Source organism: Orbicella faveolata, unplaced genomic scaffold (genome assembly GCF_042242905.1).
Source record: "Orbicella faveolata isolate gen_17 unplaced genomic scaffold, um_ofav_v1 contig_13, whole genome shotgun sequence".
NCBI lineage: Eukaryota > Metazoa > Cnidaria > Anthozoa > Scleractinia > Merulinidae > Orbicella > Orbicella faveolata.
The window spans coordinates 25105720-25124476 of record NW_028301540.1 but is presented as its reverse complement, the minus strand read 5'-3'; the positions used below and the strand labels follow the sequence as shown (position 1 = coordinate 25124476).

The window sequence follows — 18757 nt, the reverse complement described above, 5'->3', positions numbered from 1 at the left end:
CTGACGCCACCTCTCTCGGGCAAAGAAGAAAAAAGATTACAGTAAATGGAGAAAGTCAAACTTCGATTGTTTGAGAGTGATTATGTGAGTGACAACTAATTAAGGAAAGACCACCCAGGAGAAGGTTTTTGATCAAATTTCGGACAGTCATAGATTTGCTGTGAGGTGAAAAATTGCGTTTAATTTTTCAAACAAATGTCTGTAACTTTGCTCGTGTACTGCGACTCGCTTTTACAGACGTATGCGCTCAGAAAAATATAAACCTTAATTGTGGCTTTCCTAACGAGGCTATTTCAGTCCCTCGAATTAACTTTATCAGTGAGTTGTGAGGAGTTCGTTCGATTCGCAATTTTTCCCAAACATCTACTGAAATTTTTTGCCTTTTTGCCCCGTCCCCTCCCCCCAAAAAACAAGATGGCTGCGTCAGAAAGTGTGAAAAGATTGCTGGGCCCATACGGAGTACGGACCTCTACGGAACAGTTCTGCAAAGTAACAGCATTTCAGCTGGACGGAAAAGATAGGTTGGTAAAATGTAATATATAGATTTAGCCGAGCCTAAAAGCGGAACTCCTCAGTTATTTTTTCGGAATGCTGTTACTAATGAAAATAATCGAACATGTATGTGAGGTAAATTGCGAACTATTTAATAGTTTCAGCTGGAAATAGGATCACATCAGCAGATCGAGGTGTAAGATGGTGTGATTGTGAAATATAGAGCCATGATTTCAAGGATTTCTGGGAAGCCACTAAAAATCTTGATCACATAACAGAACTGTCTTCTGTGCTTTTTGGTGGCATTTCCTGTTCTTTCCTACCTTATTCAGAAAGACAAGACATTGTTATTAATCATTATATTCTTTCTTAGTTAACATGGGAACTCCCACACAAAAGAAGTTTAAACATTTTTTTGCTGTGGGGACTTATTGAAATGCAGTGGTTACAATACTCAGTCCCTAAATCTCTACCAAATGAAATCTCGCAAAAATACCAAAATAGTATACATATGTGAAAAGTTGGAAAGTTTTGTTTTCTAACTTGTCCCCAAAGATACATTTAGCCATCTTCACTTTTGTCTGGAGTCTCCTCCTGCTGAAAGGGTTTGCAATAAGCAAAATCACTCTTGCATGAATGGTAATTATGATATTTTTTTTGCTGATCATGAATACTTGCATAGGCTTCTAATAATAATTTTATTATTCAATTTCAATGTGATTTGTTCTTCTTCTTGACTGAGATTGTGGACTACAGGAGCTGTTATTGGGTTCCATTAATTAATTTTGCTATGATTAAATTATACCAAGAATTATAAGCAAGCTAAGAGTAAGTTATATTATGTTCATGTATTTTGTCTGCACTACACAACCAAATGCATTCAAAGGTTATGAGGCATAGGTACATTTATCAGAAGAGCCCAGCATATCCAAGATATGTTTTGATTGACACATCAATTAAGATAACTTACAGCAAAACGGATAAACAATACATCAATATCCTACATGCACCAAACTGGACATAGGGGTTATGAGGCAATCATTTAAACAACAGATTGAAATAATTTATAAACAAGAGAACACTATTTGTACAACAGTAGGGAACAAATTAGCCTTATTGGACGTTGCAAATGGCAAGGTTGTCTGTCTCCATTTCGTGTTGGCAAAATATTAATTTATGCCATGTCCAATGCAGATTATCACAAAATTGATTTACAAACACGATAAATATCATTTTAAAGCCAAAAAAAAGCAATTATTTAAATAAACCATGAGTAAATTATCTCTAAGAAAAACTGATTAATTTAACAGGCACCTTAAATAATTAGTTAATATATGTGTTTCTTAATAATGTAATACAGTGTATCTGTCACAATGTTGCAGCCATGATATTACAACACACAGGATGGGTTGCAGAACTCAACTTCTAAGCCAGTTTATTCAATGACCTTGGTGCAGAAATTATAATCCCATCAAGTTGTCTGTAAATACGGAGAAACCAAACAAATCATTGCAATCTTAAGTAATAAATTATTGAACTCTTTTGCATGTATGTACGGTGTATGTTCCATTAACATTGGGGATCTCTCAGAAGCTGCATCCATCATAAATTAATTTGTTCCTGCGTGCATTTGTTTATAGAACTTTTCACACTTTAATATCTCTGTCATACTTATAGTGATCTCTGTGTTCTACAACAATTAGTACACAAGAAAAATACACTCAGTAAGATATTGTTTACAATAAAAATCAATGCCTATAAGCAATCATAAGGACTTTAAATTTATATTTCTTCAGAAATATCTCACCAGGCCATGGTTGCTTTGAAAATCTTTGATGTCTTAATACAGGCTGCCCATGTGTAAACTGTTCATATATTGAATGACAGGAACAGACATGTAATCATACTGTAGCTGCTACTTGAACACCACTGTTATTCAGATAAAAACATATCGATTATAATTTATTATAATCTTTACACACTAACAGATGACATTCCTTTCTTTGATATACAGTGTGCTTCATTGTTAGTTGTTTACTGAGTGTTAGCGAATCAAATGCCAGGGGCTGGTACCCCCGGGGGGGGGGGGCACTGCCATATATGGGCTATATAGGTATGTACCGCTGTGAAGGGTATGGTTTTCAAGCAGTTTACTCTAGGATAGGGTATATAAATCAGAGCGTTTGGGTCTAGAATATGTTATCATTTTTCACAAAATTGACTAGCTGGTTGAAGATTTTATTTAGACTAAGGAAATCAGGAATTGCCACTCAAAAATATAAAAAAATCATCTGAGCAAGTTTAAATTTAGGCAAATCAGCCTCAACAGTGTCAATAGATGGGGGGATTTGGGGAGTTAAGTCTAGTATAGGGTAGCAAAATTCAGCTGAACTAGCTCTGGTATAGGCTAAGGGTTCCAGGGTCCAAGCGGCACATCCCCACCCAGAAATTCCCAAAGTACCTCCCCCGGGCTGGTACCCCAACCTTCACAGTGGCAGGCTCTGCCCTGAGATGCAAAGAAAACTTAATAACTGAAATGAACTTGGCGACTTGCTTTTGAGATCAAATGCAATTTGCTTTAAACAAGAAACTGGAACATTGCAAGTTACAACAATGTGCCCAGTCCCAATCAAAGGGTCATCCAGGCTGTTTGGTTGTACATATAACTGTACAACTGCATATGAGTTCAGCTTCCAAAAGAAAATCAGTTTGTCAGGATAAATACTGATGTTCTTGCTTACTACATGTAAATCTGAATGTGCAGTACCAGAAGATATTCACACCCAACACCCATTCATGGCCAGTCTTCAAAAATTCCAAATTAAAGTATCAGGAAGATAGAGCTCTAATAGAGAAAAAAAACCTCCATGTGGGGTATGAATCTTTTCTTGAAGAAAACAATGTCTGAGAAATCATTAATTACAAAATAATGTTTAAGAAATATCTTACCTGGTAATTCCAACTTTCAGAAAATTTTGTAATCTAGACTGTCTGGCCACTTCATATATTTGACAAGTTGACACTGGGCATGTTTGTCAATTTGTGGGCTTCAACATCACATTACAATAGTAGCATTGGTCAACTAAAAACAGCATAATTTGGTTAATTAATATACACTGTACATTATTACGTTGAAATATTGGTGTAGATCGTTGCACACCAACAGATACAGAACCATCACAGATATGATATTATATTCTTAACCTCTCTGAAATTTCAGATTATTCAAGATTAACATGCACATACATCATTAAGGACAACCCTAAAAAACTGAATCCGGAAAGTGGAATCTGGAACTGGAAACTAGAATCCTGAATCCAGATATTATGAATGATGATAGAAATAATTCACTTCAGCAATGCCTAATAAATAAATATGGGGAAAAACTATTTTGCTGTTATTTACTTTCTTGGCTTTATTTCAGCTACAAACTGTAATTGCTAAAAAAAAATTTGACTAGTTCTGAACAACCCTTAGCTATACATCTGGCCCAATTGTTCAAAAGCTGGATAAAGCTATCCATTGGGCAATCACTTTCCAGTCAGGGTTAGTGATTTTTCAGGTGGATAGTTACTCATAGCCTGCGAGCAGGCTCTACTATCTGTCTCTAGTGCCTGAGCAGGCTAAATAAGTGTCTAGTGTTTTTCTGCATTGGCATGTCAGCGAGTGCCTTCATGCAGCTTTACTGCTCATGTCCCCGGCCCAAACACAAGAGCCTGCTCAAAGGCTTAGTTACCCATCTTTTGTTTAACCTGGCTCTGGTGAGAGTGCAGTTCTTGTCTAGATCAAATAGCTATGAGAAGACTGGTGAGTAGCACAATAACAGCAAGCTATTGTGGTGAGTTTCTGGCGGTCTTTAAGCATCTTTTAACAACATGTGGTCCGATCTGTTAGCAAGTGAGAAGCAGACGGAGGTAATTAAAGTGTGCAACATTTCTATAAATTGTTTTAATATGATGGCCCCCAAGAATATGAAATGCTGATTTGTCACAGCATCGGTGTGGAAATTAAGTGTTGATCTGGAACTAGTTTGGTATCTGTTGGACAAATCAAATATTATATTAAGATGAGCCAGGTTAGCCTTTGAACTTCGAAAGTGGGGGGCGTGACCGTCAATGTACAGGGGGCTGCCACTGACAGACATCCTGGTTCTCTATGACATTTTCTATCTTGTTCAGTATCTACTAGACATAAAGGGTAAATTTATACCTCTGGTAAATTGCAGATCACTTATTAAACAAAATGGCGAGAAGATCTTTTAAATCTTATAACCACGCTTTTAAAATTTAACTGTTTTGTTAATACTACAGTCACAACGCAGTGCACATTCCAAAGCAGTCCTTGATGATTCATTGATTACTGTAAACACATCACTTGATCAACACAAACTGTGTCATATCTTATTGCACCATCAGTCTTAGCCTTTGCGAAATCTATGATGATGTAATGGTCTTAATCTGGAAGTTCGCTCGGGACATGCCCATGAATGATACAAAAGGAAACGAGTGTCACGCTATTAATAATGCTTTTAATAAACAGCTTTCTTCCTGAAATGTCAAAATTTAATTTGCTTGCGCTTTGAAGTGGTCACGCAAGTCACACAATCAGGGGGGTTTACATTATCCACAGCTAATTTTGGAATGGTTGTGTTTTTTCTCCTAGCACTGACTTAAACATTGTAAGTTCTGGCAAGCTCTTGTTTACCTCGGCAAATACTTAATTTTTCTTCAAATCTCTTAACTCGCTGCGATGAAACAGCCAAAGAATTCACTTCATTTGCCGAAACCCACAAGAAATACTCACAAAATTGCACATAAATTAATGACCATCGCTTCTGGCAAAATAAACTTGCAAAGTAAACATGATCTTACAGTGCATTTTTCATGTAGCGAAAATGAAAGCTGCAACGTCAGCGCATTCATGGCTGACGTAATACCCTTTTTTAGCGTTTTTAGCGTATTTATTATTTCCCTTTGAATCCAACGCTTCGATAAAACCAGAAGAAATATATATTATACACAAATAAAGAAAACAATATCCGTAACATTGTCCTTGTATTAACGTTTCAACAGCTTATGGCGAATAAACATCACAGGTTGCGTGATTCAAAATTTGGCTGAGAGGAAGTTTGGGTCTGGTCACCGACCACAAAAAAAAAAAAAAAAAAACACTGGTAGAACATGAACCGCGCTCGGCCCATGGCCGTGCAGTTAATTGCCAGCAAGCTTATTTTAGACGCTCTCAGGGTGCTTGGAATTAAATTATGACGCACTTTACTAAGATTCTCATAATTATAGCCCTCACTAGAAATAACGGTTGCATGTATTTCAACAGATGGGGAATTTTTGTGTCAGTTTGAGGTCCTTTTTACTTGGCCGCTTATTTCTTACAGGCAAAAACCTAAGCAAAACAATTTTCGAGTATTTGAAGAACTTGTTTTCTTCGATTTGTGGATTCTGGTTTCCGGTTACTGGATTCCAGTTTTTCGTTCTGGATTCCGGCTTCCAGTTTCTGGGTTTTAGGGTTGCCCCACCTTTAACAGAGTGTTTGCTTTACATTCAGTTTACACATGGCTGTTATCCAGCATAGGCAGACTTACAAGTTTGCCTTCAAAAATAAACTGCAACAGCTGTTGCATCTTTCATCACCTATTCTTGTGATGAAATGACACAAAATCCAAGTACAAGAAGTCAAAAGCATAAAACAAACTTACCCGGTATTATGCTTACAGTTCCTCTTACTGTCTGCATATGCCTTCCATTTAACAAATAGATTCCATGTTGCCGTGCGTCTGTTCAGTAATAGATCACAGATGACGTCAAAATGTGGTAAGAACAAAAAGTGGCACACGAGGCGATAGCCGAGTGTGTCACTGATGTTCTTACCACATTTTGACGTCTTCTGTGATCTGTTACTGAACAGACGCACGGCAACATGGAATGTATTTGTTTTATATAATAACGAAACAAACTACTACAGATAAAGCTTTTTTTTATTTCAAAATCTTTCAACATAACTCGAAAGCCGGCCTTTGCCCACTATGGCGAACACGAAAAAAGCCATTTGACGTAATCTACTGTCTATACAAATTGAAGCAATCTCATTGGTTGCTATGCGTGGCAAAGAATTGTGATTGGTCCAGGAAAATCACGCCACTATCAAACTTGACTCGAGCGTTACTTCTCGTGGAATGAAAACTTACAGCGAAAGCTGAATTGAACTGCGAAATCTACAAATCTTAAAGAAAATGCTGGATAAGTCAAGTCAGTTTTTGCCATCAGAGCATCTCTGTGAGCCGAAAAGCTTGGATGTTGCCTCGAATATTGCAGGAGTTGAAAAACTACGCTCGGAAAACTTGCGGTTACGGTCAACCTGGAGGCCATTCGATTCGAGTTTTGAATGAAAGGAGCGTAAGTGATGGTGGAAATTTGTGTCCTCTGTGGTTGGTGATTCTCAAATCAGTTTGAAATAGTGTCGGAGACACCTTTTAGCTGCGATGCAGTTGGCCGTGAGCTCTAGTGAGCTATACTTTGTTCGCTGCTGTGCCCTGAAACGGACTGGAACATTCGCATCAGAAAGCAAGGTTATGTGCTTATTTTAACTGATTTTAAGAAGTGGTTTTGATGTTTCATGCCAGACAATCACTGTGACAACAATTATTTTGAGACTGAGAGAAGTTCAATGTTTTAAATAAATTAATCTCATAAACATTTTGTTTATTGGGGTTGTTAAATTCGAGATAAAGCAATGGTTTTCGGCTTACCAAGACCAATTTTGTGTTTGGTTTAGTCTCGCTCGACTGCCGACTGAGACTGCTGTAGTATTTTTTCTGAGTCATTTTCTAAAACAGAAACGACTTTATCTTTATTCTTCCTGCTAGACTATGCTTCTGGTACCTGTTCAATGCCTAAACAAGACTTTCTTGTACCTTATCTTTTGCCCAGTCATGTAAAATATTATCTAAATTCTCAAAACTTTCCGCCATTTTAAAACACAGAGGGAAAAACTTTGAAATGATGACGTCAATCGTGCGTCTGTCCTCTAATAGATCATAGGCGAGAACCAATCAAAATGCGAGAATAACTTGGGTTATTATATAAAAACTGGTACTGCCTGGACATTGTACTCACTATTTTTGTGATCACACCTTAAAACATCACTGTTATATAATTTGTCCTGAAAAAGCAATGCATGAAATGTTATGCCTTTGGCACTCACCAAATACCTTTACATGATGTACAAAGTGCACCACATCAACATTCACAATTCTCTTTACTTTCACTGTAACTTTTTTTGTATCATTTTCCCTAACTTGAAGACAGGACTTCCACATTAGGTGATAATTTGCCTCTGAAATCTCTATGAATTCACAGGGAGTGATAACAATTAAATCGTGACTAATTTTAGCAAAGGAGGCGTTCAAATGTCAGATTTTAATGTTAAGTTTATAACTTTACATTACTCTTCGTATATATATATATATATAACCTCCCAATAATTGCACCTGTAGACAGAAGGTGTGCTGGGGGAAGAGATGTTCTAAACTTTCTGAACCTTTCCCCCTTACCTGTAATAGGATGACTATTATGAACTACGATTCGCAACCAACACCAACATCAGGTTATGTATACACATGTATATTTTGTTGTCTCCTGTAATCATAAAAAAATAAAAATTTAAACCCTCCATAAAGTTCATACCCAATAACACTGCCACATGTAGCACTGTTACTGGGAATTAATTTAAGTGAAACTGTTGAAACAGCTCTGTCAAAATTGTTTCTAGCAGTTAAGGCAGGATAACAGAATATACACGTAGTACACAGCAAAGGCCAGAGATACACAAATGTTGGTTATTAGTTAGGATTTTGTGAGCTTCTGTGCTAGGTATGGTGGAAAATAATGGACTATCAAAAATGAAGGTTCCTAAGACATTTTGACAGCAATGAGAGGAATGAATATATAAATTTACAAAAGAAAGAGAAGTTCTTGCCCTGTTCAGTTCTCTGTCATAAAAATATCATTTACATACATTTATTACATATGATTGGCTAATTCTAGTGCATTATTTACATGTACATGGTATACGTCGGTAAAATCAGAAAACATCACATGTGACTAAAATAAAAAATAAAAACTAAAAAGAAATGCCTACATGTAATTCATAATAATTTAAAAATACTTAACACTAAAACAGATCTAATTCTTTACTTTATTCAAAATTATGCCCATGGGTCAATTACGAGCATGCTAAAAGGTCCTAACACAAAGTAAAAGAAAATTAAGAAAACTATTGCTTTTTTCCTGAAAATTGTAGCGACTGAAAACAATGATTGAACACTCTGAGAGTGCATTCTATCACCCTGACAAGATAAAATTTAAGGAGAATAGAGAATTCACAAAGGAATTGGTACTGGACAGGACAAAGGAAACAGCCAGGAAGAAACTGAAACTTTCTTTGACGAGCAAAAAAAGTATGCATGCACAACAAAGAAAACAGTGAGTGACATTCGGTTAATGAGTTACAATGTAGTTAATAACAAAATTAGTGTGAAGAAAAGAGCAGAGAGAGAGAGAGTGTGTGTGTGGAGAGAGGAGAGCGCTCTCACCAGCTAAATTGTGTATGTATGTATGTATGTAAAACTTATTTCTATTACCGAGAAATGGTCAGGGCAAGAACTTCTACTCCCTAAATTTTTTCTAAGTATGTAAATGTCATCTACATTATAAACACAATAATTATGCATATCACTTCATCTGAGTATCAAAAGCAAATCCTTCTCATTGAAAGGTAACCGAATGAAAGAGAGGATAACGAAAATTCGTTTAACCTTGCAGTGTTAAAAGTTTAATAATTATTCACGCTTAAATTTGAATATTACAGTGTGCATTTTTGCCGACGGCTTAATTTAGCTTTGCAGTCATTTTATCGGCGGTAGCTTTGCCAGTCTTCAGCCAAATTAACCTGGGAATTCACCCAAGCATTTCGCCAAACCGAATAAACTGAACTAACAAAACGAGGAAATCTCCATACTTTGTAATCACAATATGCAAATCTTCACATAGGAACGTTGAAAGTAAATTTAGCAAATCCTGTTTGTACACCTTTCTTGGTTTTCAACAACAGAAGAAGAAATTTTAGCTGTCTACAAGGCGGCTGTGCCAACTAACACAGAAAAAACTTCAAAACTCGCCCGGCCGTGTTTACAAATACGGTTTTGGTTAAGCTTATTTTTAGACGTGAGGTTATAAGCTTACGTTGACGACGAAAATCGACAGAAAGCTTAATTTGTTTACAACTTACAACAACCTCCACAAAGCGATTCACTTGCTATTGTTTAGAGATGAGAGAAATTAAAACGATGCAATTTATAAATTGTCTCACAGCATGGCTTCAAATAAGGAAGACTTTCAAAGGATTCCAATTGAAAATAAGCTTATATCGCCGAGGCAACTTGTTAATTTTCATAGCAAACGCAACAACAAAAGTCACTTACCGCAAGTTGGCAACATCAGTTCGGCCAGTGTAAATCTTCCAGGCAGAAACTTGCAGCAAAAGTTGTGAAGACTGAACTGAACTAATCTTTTCGACAGATCAACGAATCAACCACTTTTTCCCGCTGTGTTTACAGTTTTGTAACACTCGGACATGTTTGATTTCTCTTGTTCATCACCTGACCAAATCATGTGACTTTTCTTCCACGGCTGCACAGCGTTACAACGCGCGAATTTTAAAAAAAACTTGGCACTGCAGTCTTCTGAGTACTTTCACATCCTAGTTATGGCCCTCGTTAGCTTTGGTTAACGGCATTGTTCGGTATTATTTCACTTCCTTTCTCTAGCCCTTGACTCGCTATAATTCACGCCATTGTTCAGTACTGTTTCGGCTCCTTCCCCAGCGCTGGCCCGCTCTTTCACTGGAAAAGTTGAAAATTTACATGGGCATGTCAATTTTAATTTACAGCATGTAAATATTGATTTACATTCTTTGTAAATTACAATTTACATGTTAGGGTTTTGTAAAATAAATTTACAGGAAATTTACAGCTTTTAGTACAGCATGTAAATGTTCTGTAAATAGTGATTTACATTGTTTTTGTCGACAATGATCATTTGAAGAACATGTAAAAACCTGTAAAATGTTTTACGCACTTTTACAGTATCTGCCTTTGTAAAAAACATGTAAATTGCTTTGCTAAACCATGTAAGAAACGTGTAAATAATTCAAGCGAATGCTGTAAAAAGTCTGGAAATGTTATGTTTGTAACCCTGTAAAAACCATGTAAATGAAAAAAGGGGGCCTGTAAGAAACATGTAAAAACCATGTAAATGAAAAAAGGGGGCCTGTAAGAAACATGTAAAAACCATGTCAATGAAAAAAGGGGGCCTGTAAGAAACAGGTAAAAACCATGTCAATGAAAAAAGGGGGCCTGTAAGAAACATATAAAAACCATGTCAATGAAAAAAAGGGGGCCTGTAAGAAACATGTAAAAACCATGTCAATGAAAAAAGGGGGCCTGTAAGAAACATGTAAAAACCATGTCAATGAAAAAAGGGGGCCTGTAAGAAACATATAAAAACCATGTCAATGAAAAAAAGGGGGCCTGTAAGAAACATGTAAAAACCATGTCAATGAAAAAAGGGGGCCTGTAAGAAACATATAAAAACCATGTCAATGAAAAAAAGGGGGCCTGTAAGAAACATGTAAAAACCATGTCAATGGAAAACCTAGAAGTCGCACGGGTGCAGTGGGGGGCTGTAAATAGCCTGTTAAAAACATGTAAATTAAAAAGGGGGACCTTACAAAGGCTATAAAAACAATCTAAATGAGATAATGGGGGCTTTTCGAAAAACTGTTAAGACCACGTTAATGTAAAATGGAGACTCTTAGAACAAAAAGATCTAAATTTAAGAGAAGGCCTGCCTAAACCCTGCAAAAACCACGTAACGGAAAAGTGGGCTTATTTAATATAACTCTGGTGTAACGGTTCAACCAACGGAGACTGTTGAAATGATGTAAATTCCAAGTTACCGACAGGTTCGCTATCCTCTTGTAAACGGTTGGTTGGATTTTGCAAAGAAATAAATGAAAAGTTAGCCCGGCCAGGTTAAACTTGGGGGGACGGGGGGGGGGGGGGGAGAGAGAGAGGAAGAGTTGTCTCGGGTAACCGAGAACATGTAAATGGGACCTTTTAAAGGCGCGTAAAGTTAAAATATAACACCGCCCTAAAGCTCCGTAAACCTACCGTGAAGCCTCCATTAAGGTGCCTTTTACGTTGAAGCATTTGAACTTCTCTAAAATCCAAGTGTGTGCTATAGTTTGCTTTAAATTGAAGTTGGGTTAGAAGGTATGCACCAAACTAAATCGCTGCATTGATCGACACCGCACTAAGCTGTCTTCTTGTGAACTTTCCGCGCATCCACAACGACAAAATAAAACTAGAATTGTTACTGCACATGCAGGCGTCCCAAGCTTACGTCTCTAGAAAAGAGAAAAATTAATTCTTGGACACGTACGTATTTATTCATGAAGGACCATGAAAGCGTCACGTGTTGTGTGAGCTCAAGACGGAAAGAGCCCCGGTGACCGAGTTTGAACTGACGCGAGTTAGGTTAGGCAGGGAACCATAAGGGACACAGCCGGCCCAACGACCGTTTTCTCTCGAATGCTTTGAAACGCTGTTTTAGGCTATCTGGTGTACTTTCAGAGCTCTGTAGGTTAATTTTAGGTTGCGCAAAAAAAAAATTTATCTGTTCGGTTATTCTAGAGGAGCTTGAGTATCTCGTACTTATTAGGGCTTTTTTGTCCATTCCCGAAAACGTTAGGACTTATCGCCTTTCCGAAAATGATAGCTGACTTTTTTTCGGTACCCAAAATGACATTTTGTTTTTTTGTTTTGTTTTGTGTTTTGTTTTGTTTTTTTTTTTGGTGATTTCTACCGTTCTGTGCTTTCATTGCCGTCACTGTTATCCCAGTCCCTTTGTAAGAGCATACCAGCCTTGTGAGTGCCCGATCTCCAACAAACAGGAATCAGCGGTCTTCATGTTAGGTACCAGGTCCTCTCGGTTCTCCCGCCATGTTTGGCAGTTCGTTGGAACCTGCATCGAACTCGAGCTCTGTTTTAGGGGCCAAAATCCACTCTACCTTCGCTTCGTCATCGTGCACGGTTTCAAGGCAAGGTTTTCCCTTACCCAGAAGCTGAAGATAGCGATTACAGGCAACAACAGCAACATCAACAGGTAAGCAAGTTTTGCATAAATTGAACAAGTAGAGTAAAGTAACGTCAAGATACGTATACATTTCGTTTTGCCTTTGGTTGTGAATGTGTCATTATCAAGGAGAAGTTACATTGCTTGTGGAATCGACTTTGTTGATGTTTACCTGCTGTGCATAAAGGGCTTTATTATCTGTTATTATCTGTTCTCGATAACCGAGTATCAGCATGCGACATTTGTTATTGGCTTATTGGCTGATGCATTCTCTTGTAAGGTTATGTTGCCCTCTGATGTGAATGCTAGTAAGCTAAAATGTAATGTGCCATCTTCAGCAGAGAAATTTCTCTTATGCTAGTGTAAGTATTCTGAAGTTACTCAAGTATCTACAGTTGTACCTACATGCAAGTTACAATATGCTACACAACTGTACATGGACATTGCACCCACTGGTGCTGATAGTAAGCTAAATGAGTTGAAATTTTCTTTCACAAAAAAAACACCACGATACTTTATAAAGAGGTATACATGTACCTCAAACTGTCATGAAAACTACACAGGACTTGAAAAAAAAAAGGAAGAGTAACTTGCCCAGGCAGGAAAATGTACTTGTCTTGGACGACACAGTATAGTCAATCGATTATTTCATAACAATCAATAGGAATTAGTCAATGATATCAGAAATCAATAAAAGAATTCGTCATGAGTAATCGATTGTGATCAAATTTTCAATAAGCATTATCAATTTTGCTGATACTAGCTTATCTTTTAAGCAACATTTAATAAGGAAGAAATGAACAAAAGATATAAAGTGAAATATGAAATCATGAGTACAATTGCATAAAAACATAACATTGTATCTTGTAAACAGAATATTTTGCTGGCATACATGTATCAGGGACTATATTTTGGGGGTCTTTGGTAGTGCCATTGAAATCTACATAAAAAAGTTACAATCAAACATTGTGTTGAGGGACACAATTTTTCTACAGTTTATGTGAACTAACAAAGAGAGGCCAACTTTCAATTGATTCTCTAATGACTGATAAATTTGGTAAAATCAAATTGATAACTTGAAACTTCTCTAGCATGTGAGTATGAATTTCTTTCAATTGATTGATAGCACTGATAACATTTACATTAATTTCGATTTATTGATTTATATCAATTTATGGATCAATTTCAATCGATTGCCTTACCCTGGGATGACCAGACAGCATTTTAGAGACCTGTTACAGCTGTACATTTTACTTGTACGAAATTGGGCTCTTACCAAATACATGCAGGTTTCATGTGTCATGCATCTGTTCATTCATCTGTAGCAGGGCAGGAAAAAAAATTGTAAGTCACTTGCCCACTGGGCCAGTCAATTTCAGTTTTCACTTGCCCCCATTTAAATATTGGTTGCCAGTGTGATGGCCAGTATGAAGTACGAATGAAGTATGCTCGGATTCCTAACTAATTCTTGCTTTCAACCTAATAATTAACTAATCTTTAGGTCTTAAGTTTTGAAATGGAATGACTGGAAATTATCATTTATCAAGCTGGCATTTTTAGTCAGACTCACAAGACTACTGAGGCTACATGGTAATTTCACTTGCCCACCGGGCCACTGAACTTCTATTTTCACTTGCCCAAGAGCAAAATTTACTTGGCTGAGGAAATCAGACCTGTTTTTTTCCTGCCCTGAGTAGATCACAGATAACACCAAAATGTGGTAAAAACAAAAAATATTCACATAACCCATTACCAGAGTGTGTCACAGAATCTGTGAATTTTTCAGGCGTGTGTTACTGATGTTCTTACCACGTTTTGATGTCTTCTGTGATCTATTTACTGAACAGATGCGCGACAACGTAGAATCTATCTGCTTCGTAATACATAACAAAGAAACAAAAACAAACATTTATGACATCAGCTGTACCTTTGTCCACCAATAGAGCATAAGTGCGTGTAAGAAACAATCAAATTGTGCCTGCAAATAACTTGACTTATTATTTAAACATTGTTTGATAGGAGTTTGATTTATTGTGCATGAATATTACGATGTAGAAGATAGTGAACATTGAATATTTACTGCCACACATTTTGAGTTTAGTTCTTCTACATCCTCTGACATTCAGTGCCTTCCAATCAGAGATGCAAAGTTTTTGTCACACAGTAGCCACAGATGTAGATGTAAGATCTGTTTGATTGATGAATATTCAGGGCTCAAAATAATGGCCGGTCAACGGGCAATGTCTGGCCGGAATGGTGACTTGATTGGCCAAAAACTTCACTCGCCGGTCATGTTGACCAGTCATGTCATGTTGAGACAGTCACGTTGTTCATTCTTGAATAAACAATCAAATCCCCAACTGTAAATCTGAGAGTTTTAAATCTCTTTTTTATTATGACCTCTAATGAAAACATACACCAATGCATACATGTATCTGTTCGAACGGCTAAAGACCATTCGCTTGCTGTTTGTCATGCGTTCAAGATCAATAGGAATGCCATTTGAGTGACTGGGGTTGAATCTGTTCAGAAAAATATTAAGCCAATTTTTAAATGGTCTAGCAGTGACTGGAACAAACAAACTCTATTTGTGGGTTTAATTTGGCTCACATTACATGTACTTGATTTTTGCATAAATATCCTGACTGGTCAGAAATGAGACGTGACAGAGCTAAAATTACTTTGGCCAGTCAACATGACCGGCTACAGTCCGATTTCAAAGGTCACAGTATAAACTGGAATGATAACAAACAAAATAATAACTCCAATGTAAAATTCACTGATTGATATCATACACAGAATTTGCTGATTCATACTAAGACATAACTTATCTTATTTAACGAAATGTTTTATGTTACTTGTAGGATGAAGTAAAATTTAGAGTGGTCAATACATGCATTCTCCTTGGCATTGATGCTTGATCAGGAAAAAATCAGCCACTGAGAAGTCTACAGTACTTATGACTCTATAAGGGGTCCAAGGCCCATTTCTTGAAGGCCCTTGAAACTTTTCGGGCCCACAAAGCCATCTTTAATTGAGCTGTGTCTAAAAACTGAGAGCTCTATATGCCTGAAACTTCTTGTGTGAAGGAAACCTCTGTTCATATTGAGAATAAGTGATTAAAACAGCTCTGTAAGCATAAGATTTCAGATTTTCGTATGGCTTTCTGGGTGCGAAAACTTCTTGGAACCTTTGAGAAATGGGCCCCTGGTGCATTACAGTCTAACATGGTGACCTTCAACACTTTGATATGCTCTGGCAGCTTTCTGGTTTAAATTCAACCACTTTAAACATTATTTTTTAATGCTTTGAAGTATCACCTACACTGTACCTGTGTTAGTGAATTAGCATCAAATTTAAATATCTCAGATTGCTAGGTTGATACTTATTGTTCAATACAGCAGCTATAAGATTTCATCATAAAAAGAAAAGGCTATGTTTACATACATGTAGTACCAGAACAATAATTTATTAACTTATGATGTGTTATGGGTACTATGGTACTAGATAGGCCTTTCAATTTCAACAGGCCCCTATGAATTTTTTTTTTTTACAGTACAGTTTTTTTATCACAAAAAGAAAAAGTAAAATTTTGAATATTGTTTACAGTGAATGTTTTGTCAGGGGTCCAAAATGTTTGTACTGTTTGGATTCCGTACAGTTTTGGAAAAAGAAGGAAACTGTGACTTTGTAAACATAGCCTAAAAGATGTCAGAAGCCTTGTTTTATGTTATGCAATGTAGTATTCCTTTGGCATGAATGTTTTTATGATGAATTTAAAATGTCAACCTCTATCTTGTGGTAAATGTTTTTTCTCCCTATTTTCTGTTATTTCAAAGGAACAATTCACTCTATGAAAAAAGTTGATCAATACTTCACACTTACATTGCAGTAATTTTCATAATAAGGTAAAGGTAAAGTCTGCATACAAGCCACGTGGCCCAACAGGCTGGAGCTTATCCTGCTTTCTGTAGCAGGAAGCGACTAGGACTATTTCTGCTCCCCCTGGATGAGATGCCAGTCCATTGCAGGGTTACCCCACCATTAAATTCGCTGCTACCCACTTATACACCTGGGTGGAGAGGCACTGAGAGTAAAGTGTGTTGCTCAACAACACAACAGAACATACCTGCCTAGAGCTTGAACCCGGATCACTCGATCAGGAGTTGAGCGTACTACAGTGTACATGTAACTACGAGGCCATCATGCCTCCCCCATTTCTCATTATTAAGGCCAATTTAATCCTACATTAATTACTTAGTAAGAAAAAACAGTTTATTCATTCATTTTATGACAAAGGTATTATCATTATGTTGCATTTGACTTTGTGGATTTAGTATATATTTAAGACAGGTATCCATTCGCAAACAATTTTAATTTAGTAATACACCTAAATTGCAAAATTTTCACTAGTTGTAGCTGACAACAGTATAGTTCTTAATCATTTTATTATTTATGAATTAAATAGGGCTCAATATGACATGGTTTCGCACAATCTTGAAAAGGTCTTGAATTTTAGTAGTCTTCTTGAAAAGTGCTTGAATTCGGTTAAAGGAGCTCAGTCATGGTATTTTAAAATATTTTGGCCATGCACAAAATTACGTTTAAGTCGTCTTGTTATGGATAGATAGAAAAGAAAACATGTTTTATTTGTTGCAATGTATACATTGTAAACCTTATTCGTGGCATATAAAAACTATTTGAATTTTACTGAGTTTGTTCTGATTGCAATAAATTTCTGATTCTGTATAAATTTGCATATTTTCTACTATTATAATTAAGGTCAACAGTACAACAGTACATTCCATGCATTTTTCTTCAAGTTATTATTTACAAGTCATTTATCGTACAGGGTTTCTGCCTCCCTTTTTTGATTTCCATGTTATTTACAGGCTCCCTTTTTTCAATTTACAGGTTATTTACAGGCTCCCTTTTTCAATTTACAGGTTGTTTGCAGGCTCCATTTCTCAATTTACAGGTTATTTACAGGTTCCCCTTTTCAATTTACATGTTATTTACAGGTTCTCTTTTTCGATTTCCATGTTATTTACAGGCTCCCTTTTTCCATTTACATGCTATTTACAGGCTCCCTTTTTCGATTTCCATGTTATTTACAGGCTCCCTTTTTCCATTTACATGTTATTTACAGGCTCCCTTTTTCGATTTACATGTTATTTACAGGCTCCCATCTTCGATTTACATGTTATTTACAGGCTCCTTTTTTCCATTTACATGTTATTTACAGGCTCCCTTTTTTGATTTACATGTTATTGGCAGGCTCCCTTTTTCGATTTACATGTTCTTTATGGGCTCCTTTTTTGATTTCCGTGTTATTTACAGACTCCCTTTTTCGATTTACACGTTATTTACAGGCTCCCTTTTTCGATTTACATGTTATTTACAGGCTCCTGTTTTCATTTTCCATGTTATTTACAGCCTCCCTTTTTTTATTTACATGTTATTTACAGCCTCCCCTTTTTTATTTACATGTTTTTTACAGTATTATGGCACCCTCCCTGTATTAAATTTACATGTTATTTACGGGTTTCCAGGTTGAATCACAAGAAATTTACAGGCTATTTACAGTATTTGCAGGAACAGTTTACATGTTATTTACATGATCATAGCCCTTTGCTTTGAAACATTTACAGTGTTTTCTTCATCATTTACATGTTTCACTTAAAATATTTACATGTTATTTACATGAAACCTCTAAAACATGTAAAAGGGGAAAAATCATGTAAATTATTCTTTACAGTCTTTTTTTGGTTATTTACATGTTAATTACATGTTATTTACATACTCTGTAAATTTTCAACTTTTCCAGTGTTTTTCGCGATCTTCTTCGCTACTTCTTTGCCTGTTAATTCTTGCTTTCTTTTTAATTCCTTCAGTGCAACCCTATCTTAAAAACATTAGATCAACCTCCGCTATCGTTTGTCGACATAACAAATAGAAATGCGTTTTCTTTTCTTTAAAAATCCCGCCAAGAAAAATGGCATTCTTCTGCTAGAGACCGTGGGTGCATGTCTCTGTCGACCTATTAACTGGAGTAT

At 36.5% G+C, this 18757-nt stretch overlaps 2 long non-coding RNA genes across 2 annotated transcripts; one reads left to right on the top strand and one right to left on the bottom strand.

The window, feature by feature from the left end:
• Positions 1–623: 623 nt before the first annotated feature.
• LOC149115767 (uncharacterized) lies at positions 624–10184 on the bottom strand. The gene is made up of 6 exons (XR_016206127.1): positions 9989–10184; positions 8060–8144; positions 6206–7668; positions 3442–3574; positions 2300–2421; positions 624–1972 (listed from the first exon to the last, which is right to left on the bottom strand). It is a non-coding gene; the product is annotated as an uncharacterized LOC149115767 (long non-coding RNA).
• A 1446-nt stretch (positions 10185–11630) lies between these two features.
• On the top strand, positions 11631–17454 carry LOC149115766 (uncharacterized). Its single transcript, XR_016206132.1, has 2 exons — positions 11631–12731; positions 15566–17454. It is a non-coding gene; the product is annotated as an uncharacterized LOC149115766 (long non-coding RNA).
• Positions 17455–18757: the final 1303 nt, after the last annotated feature.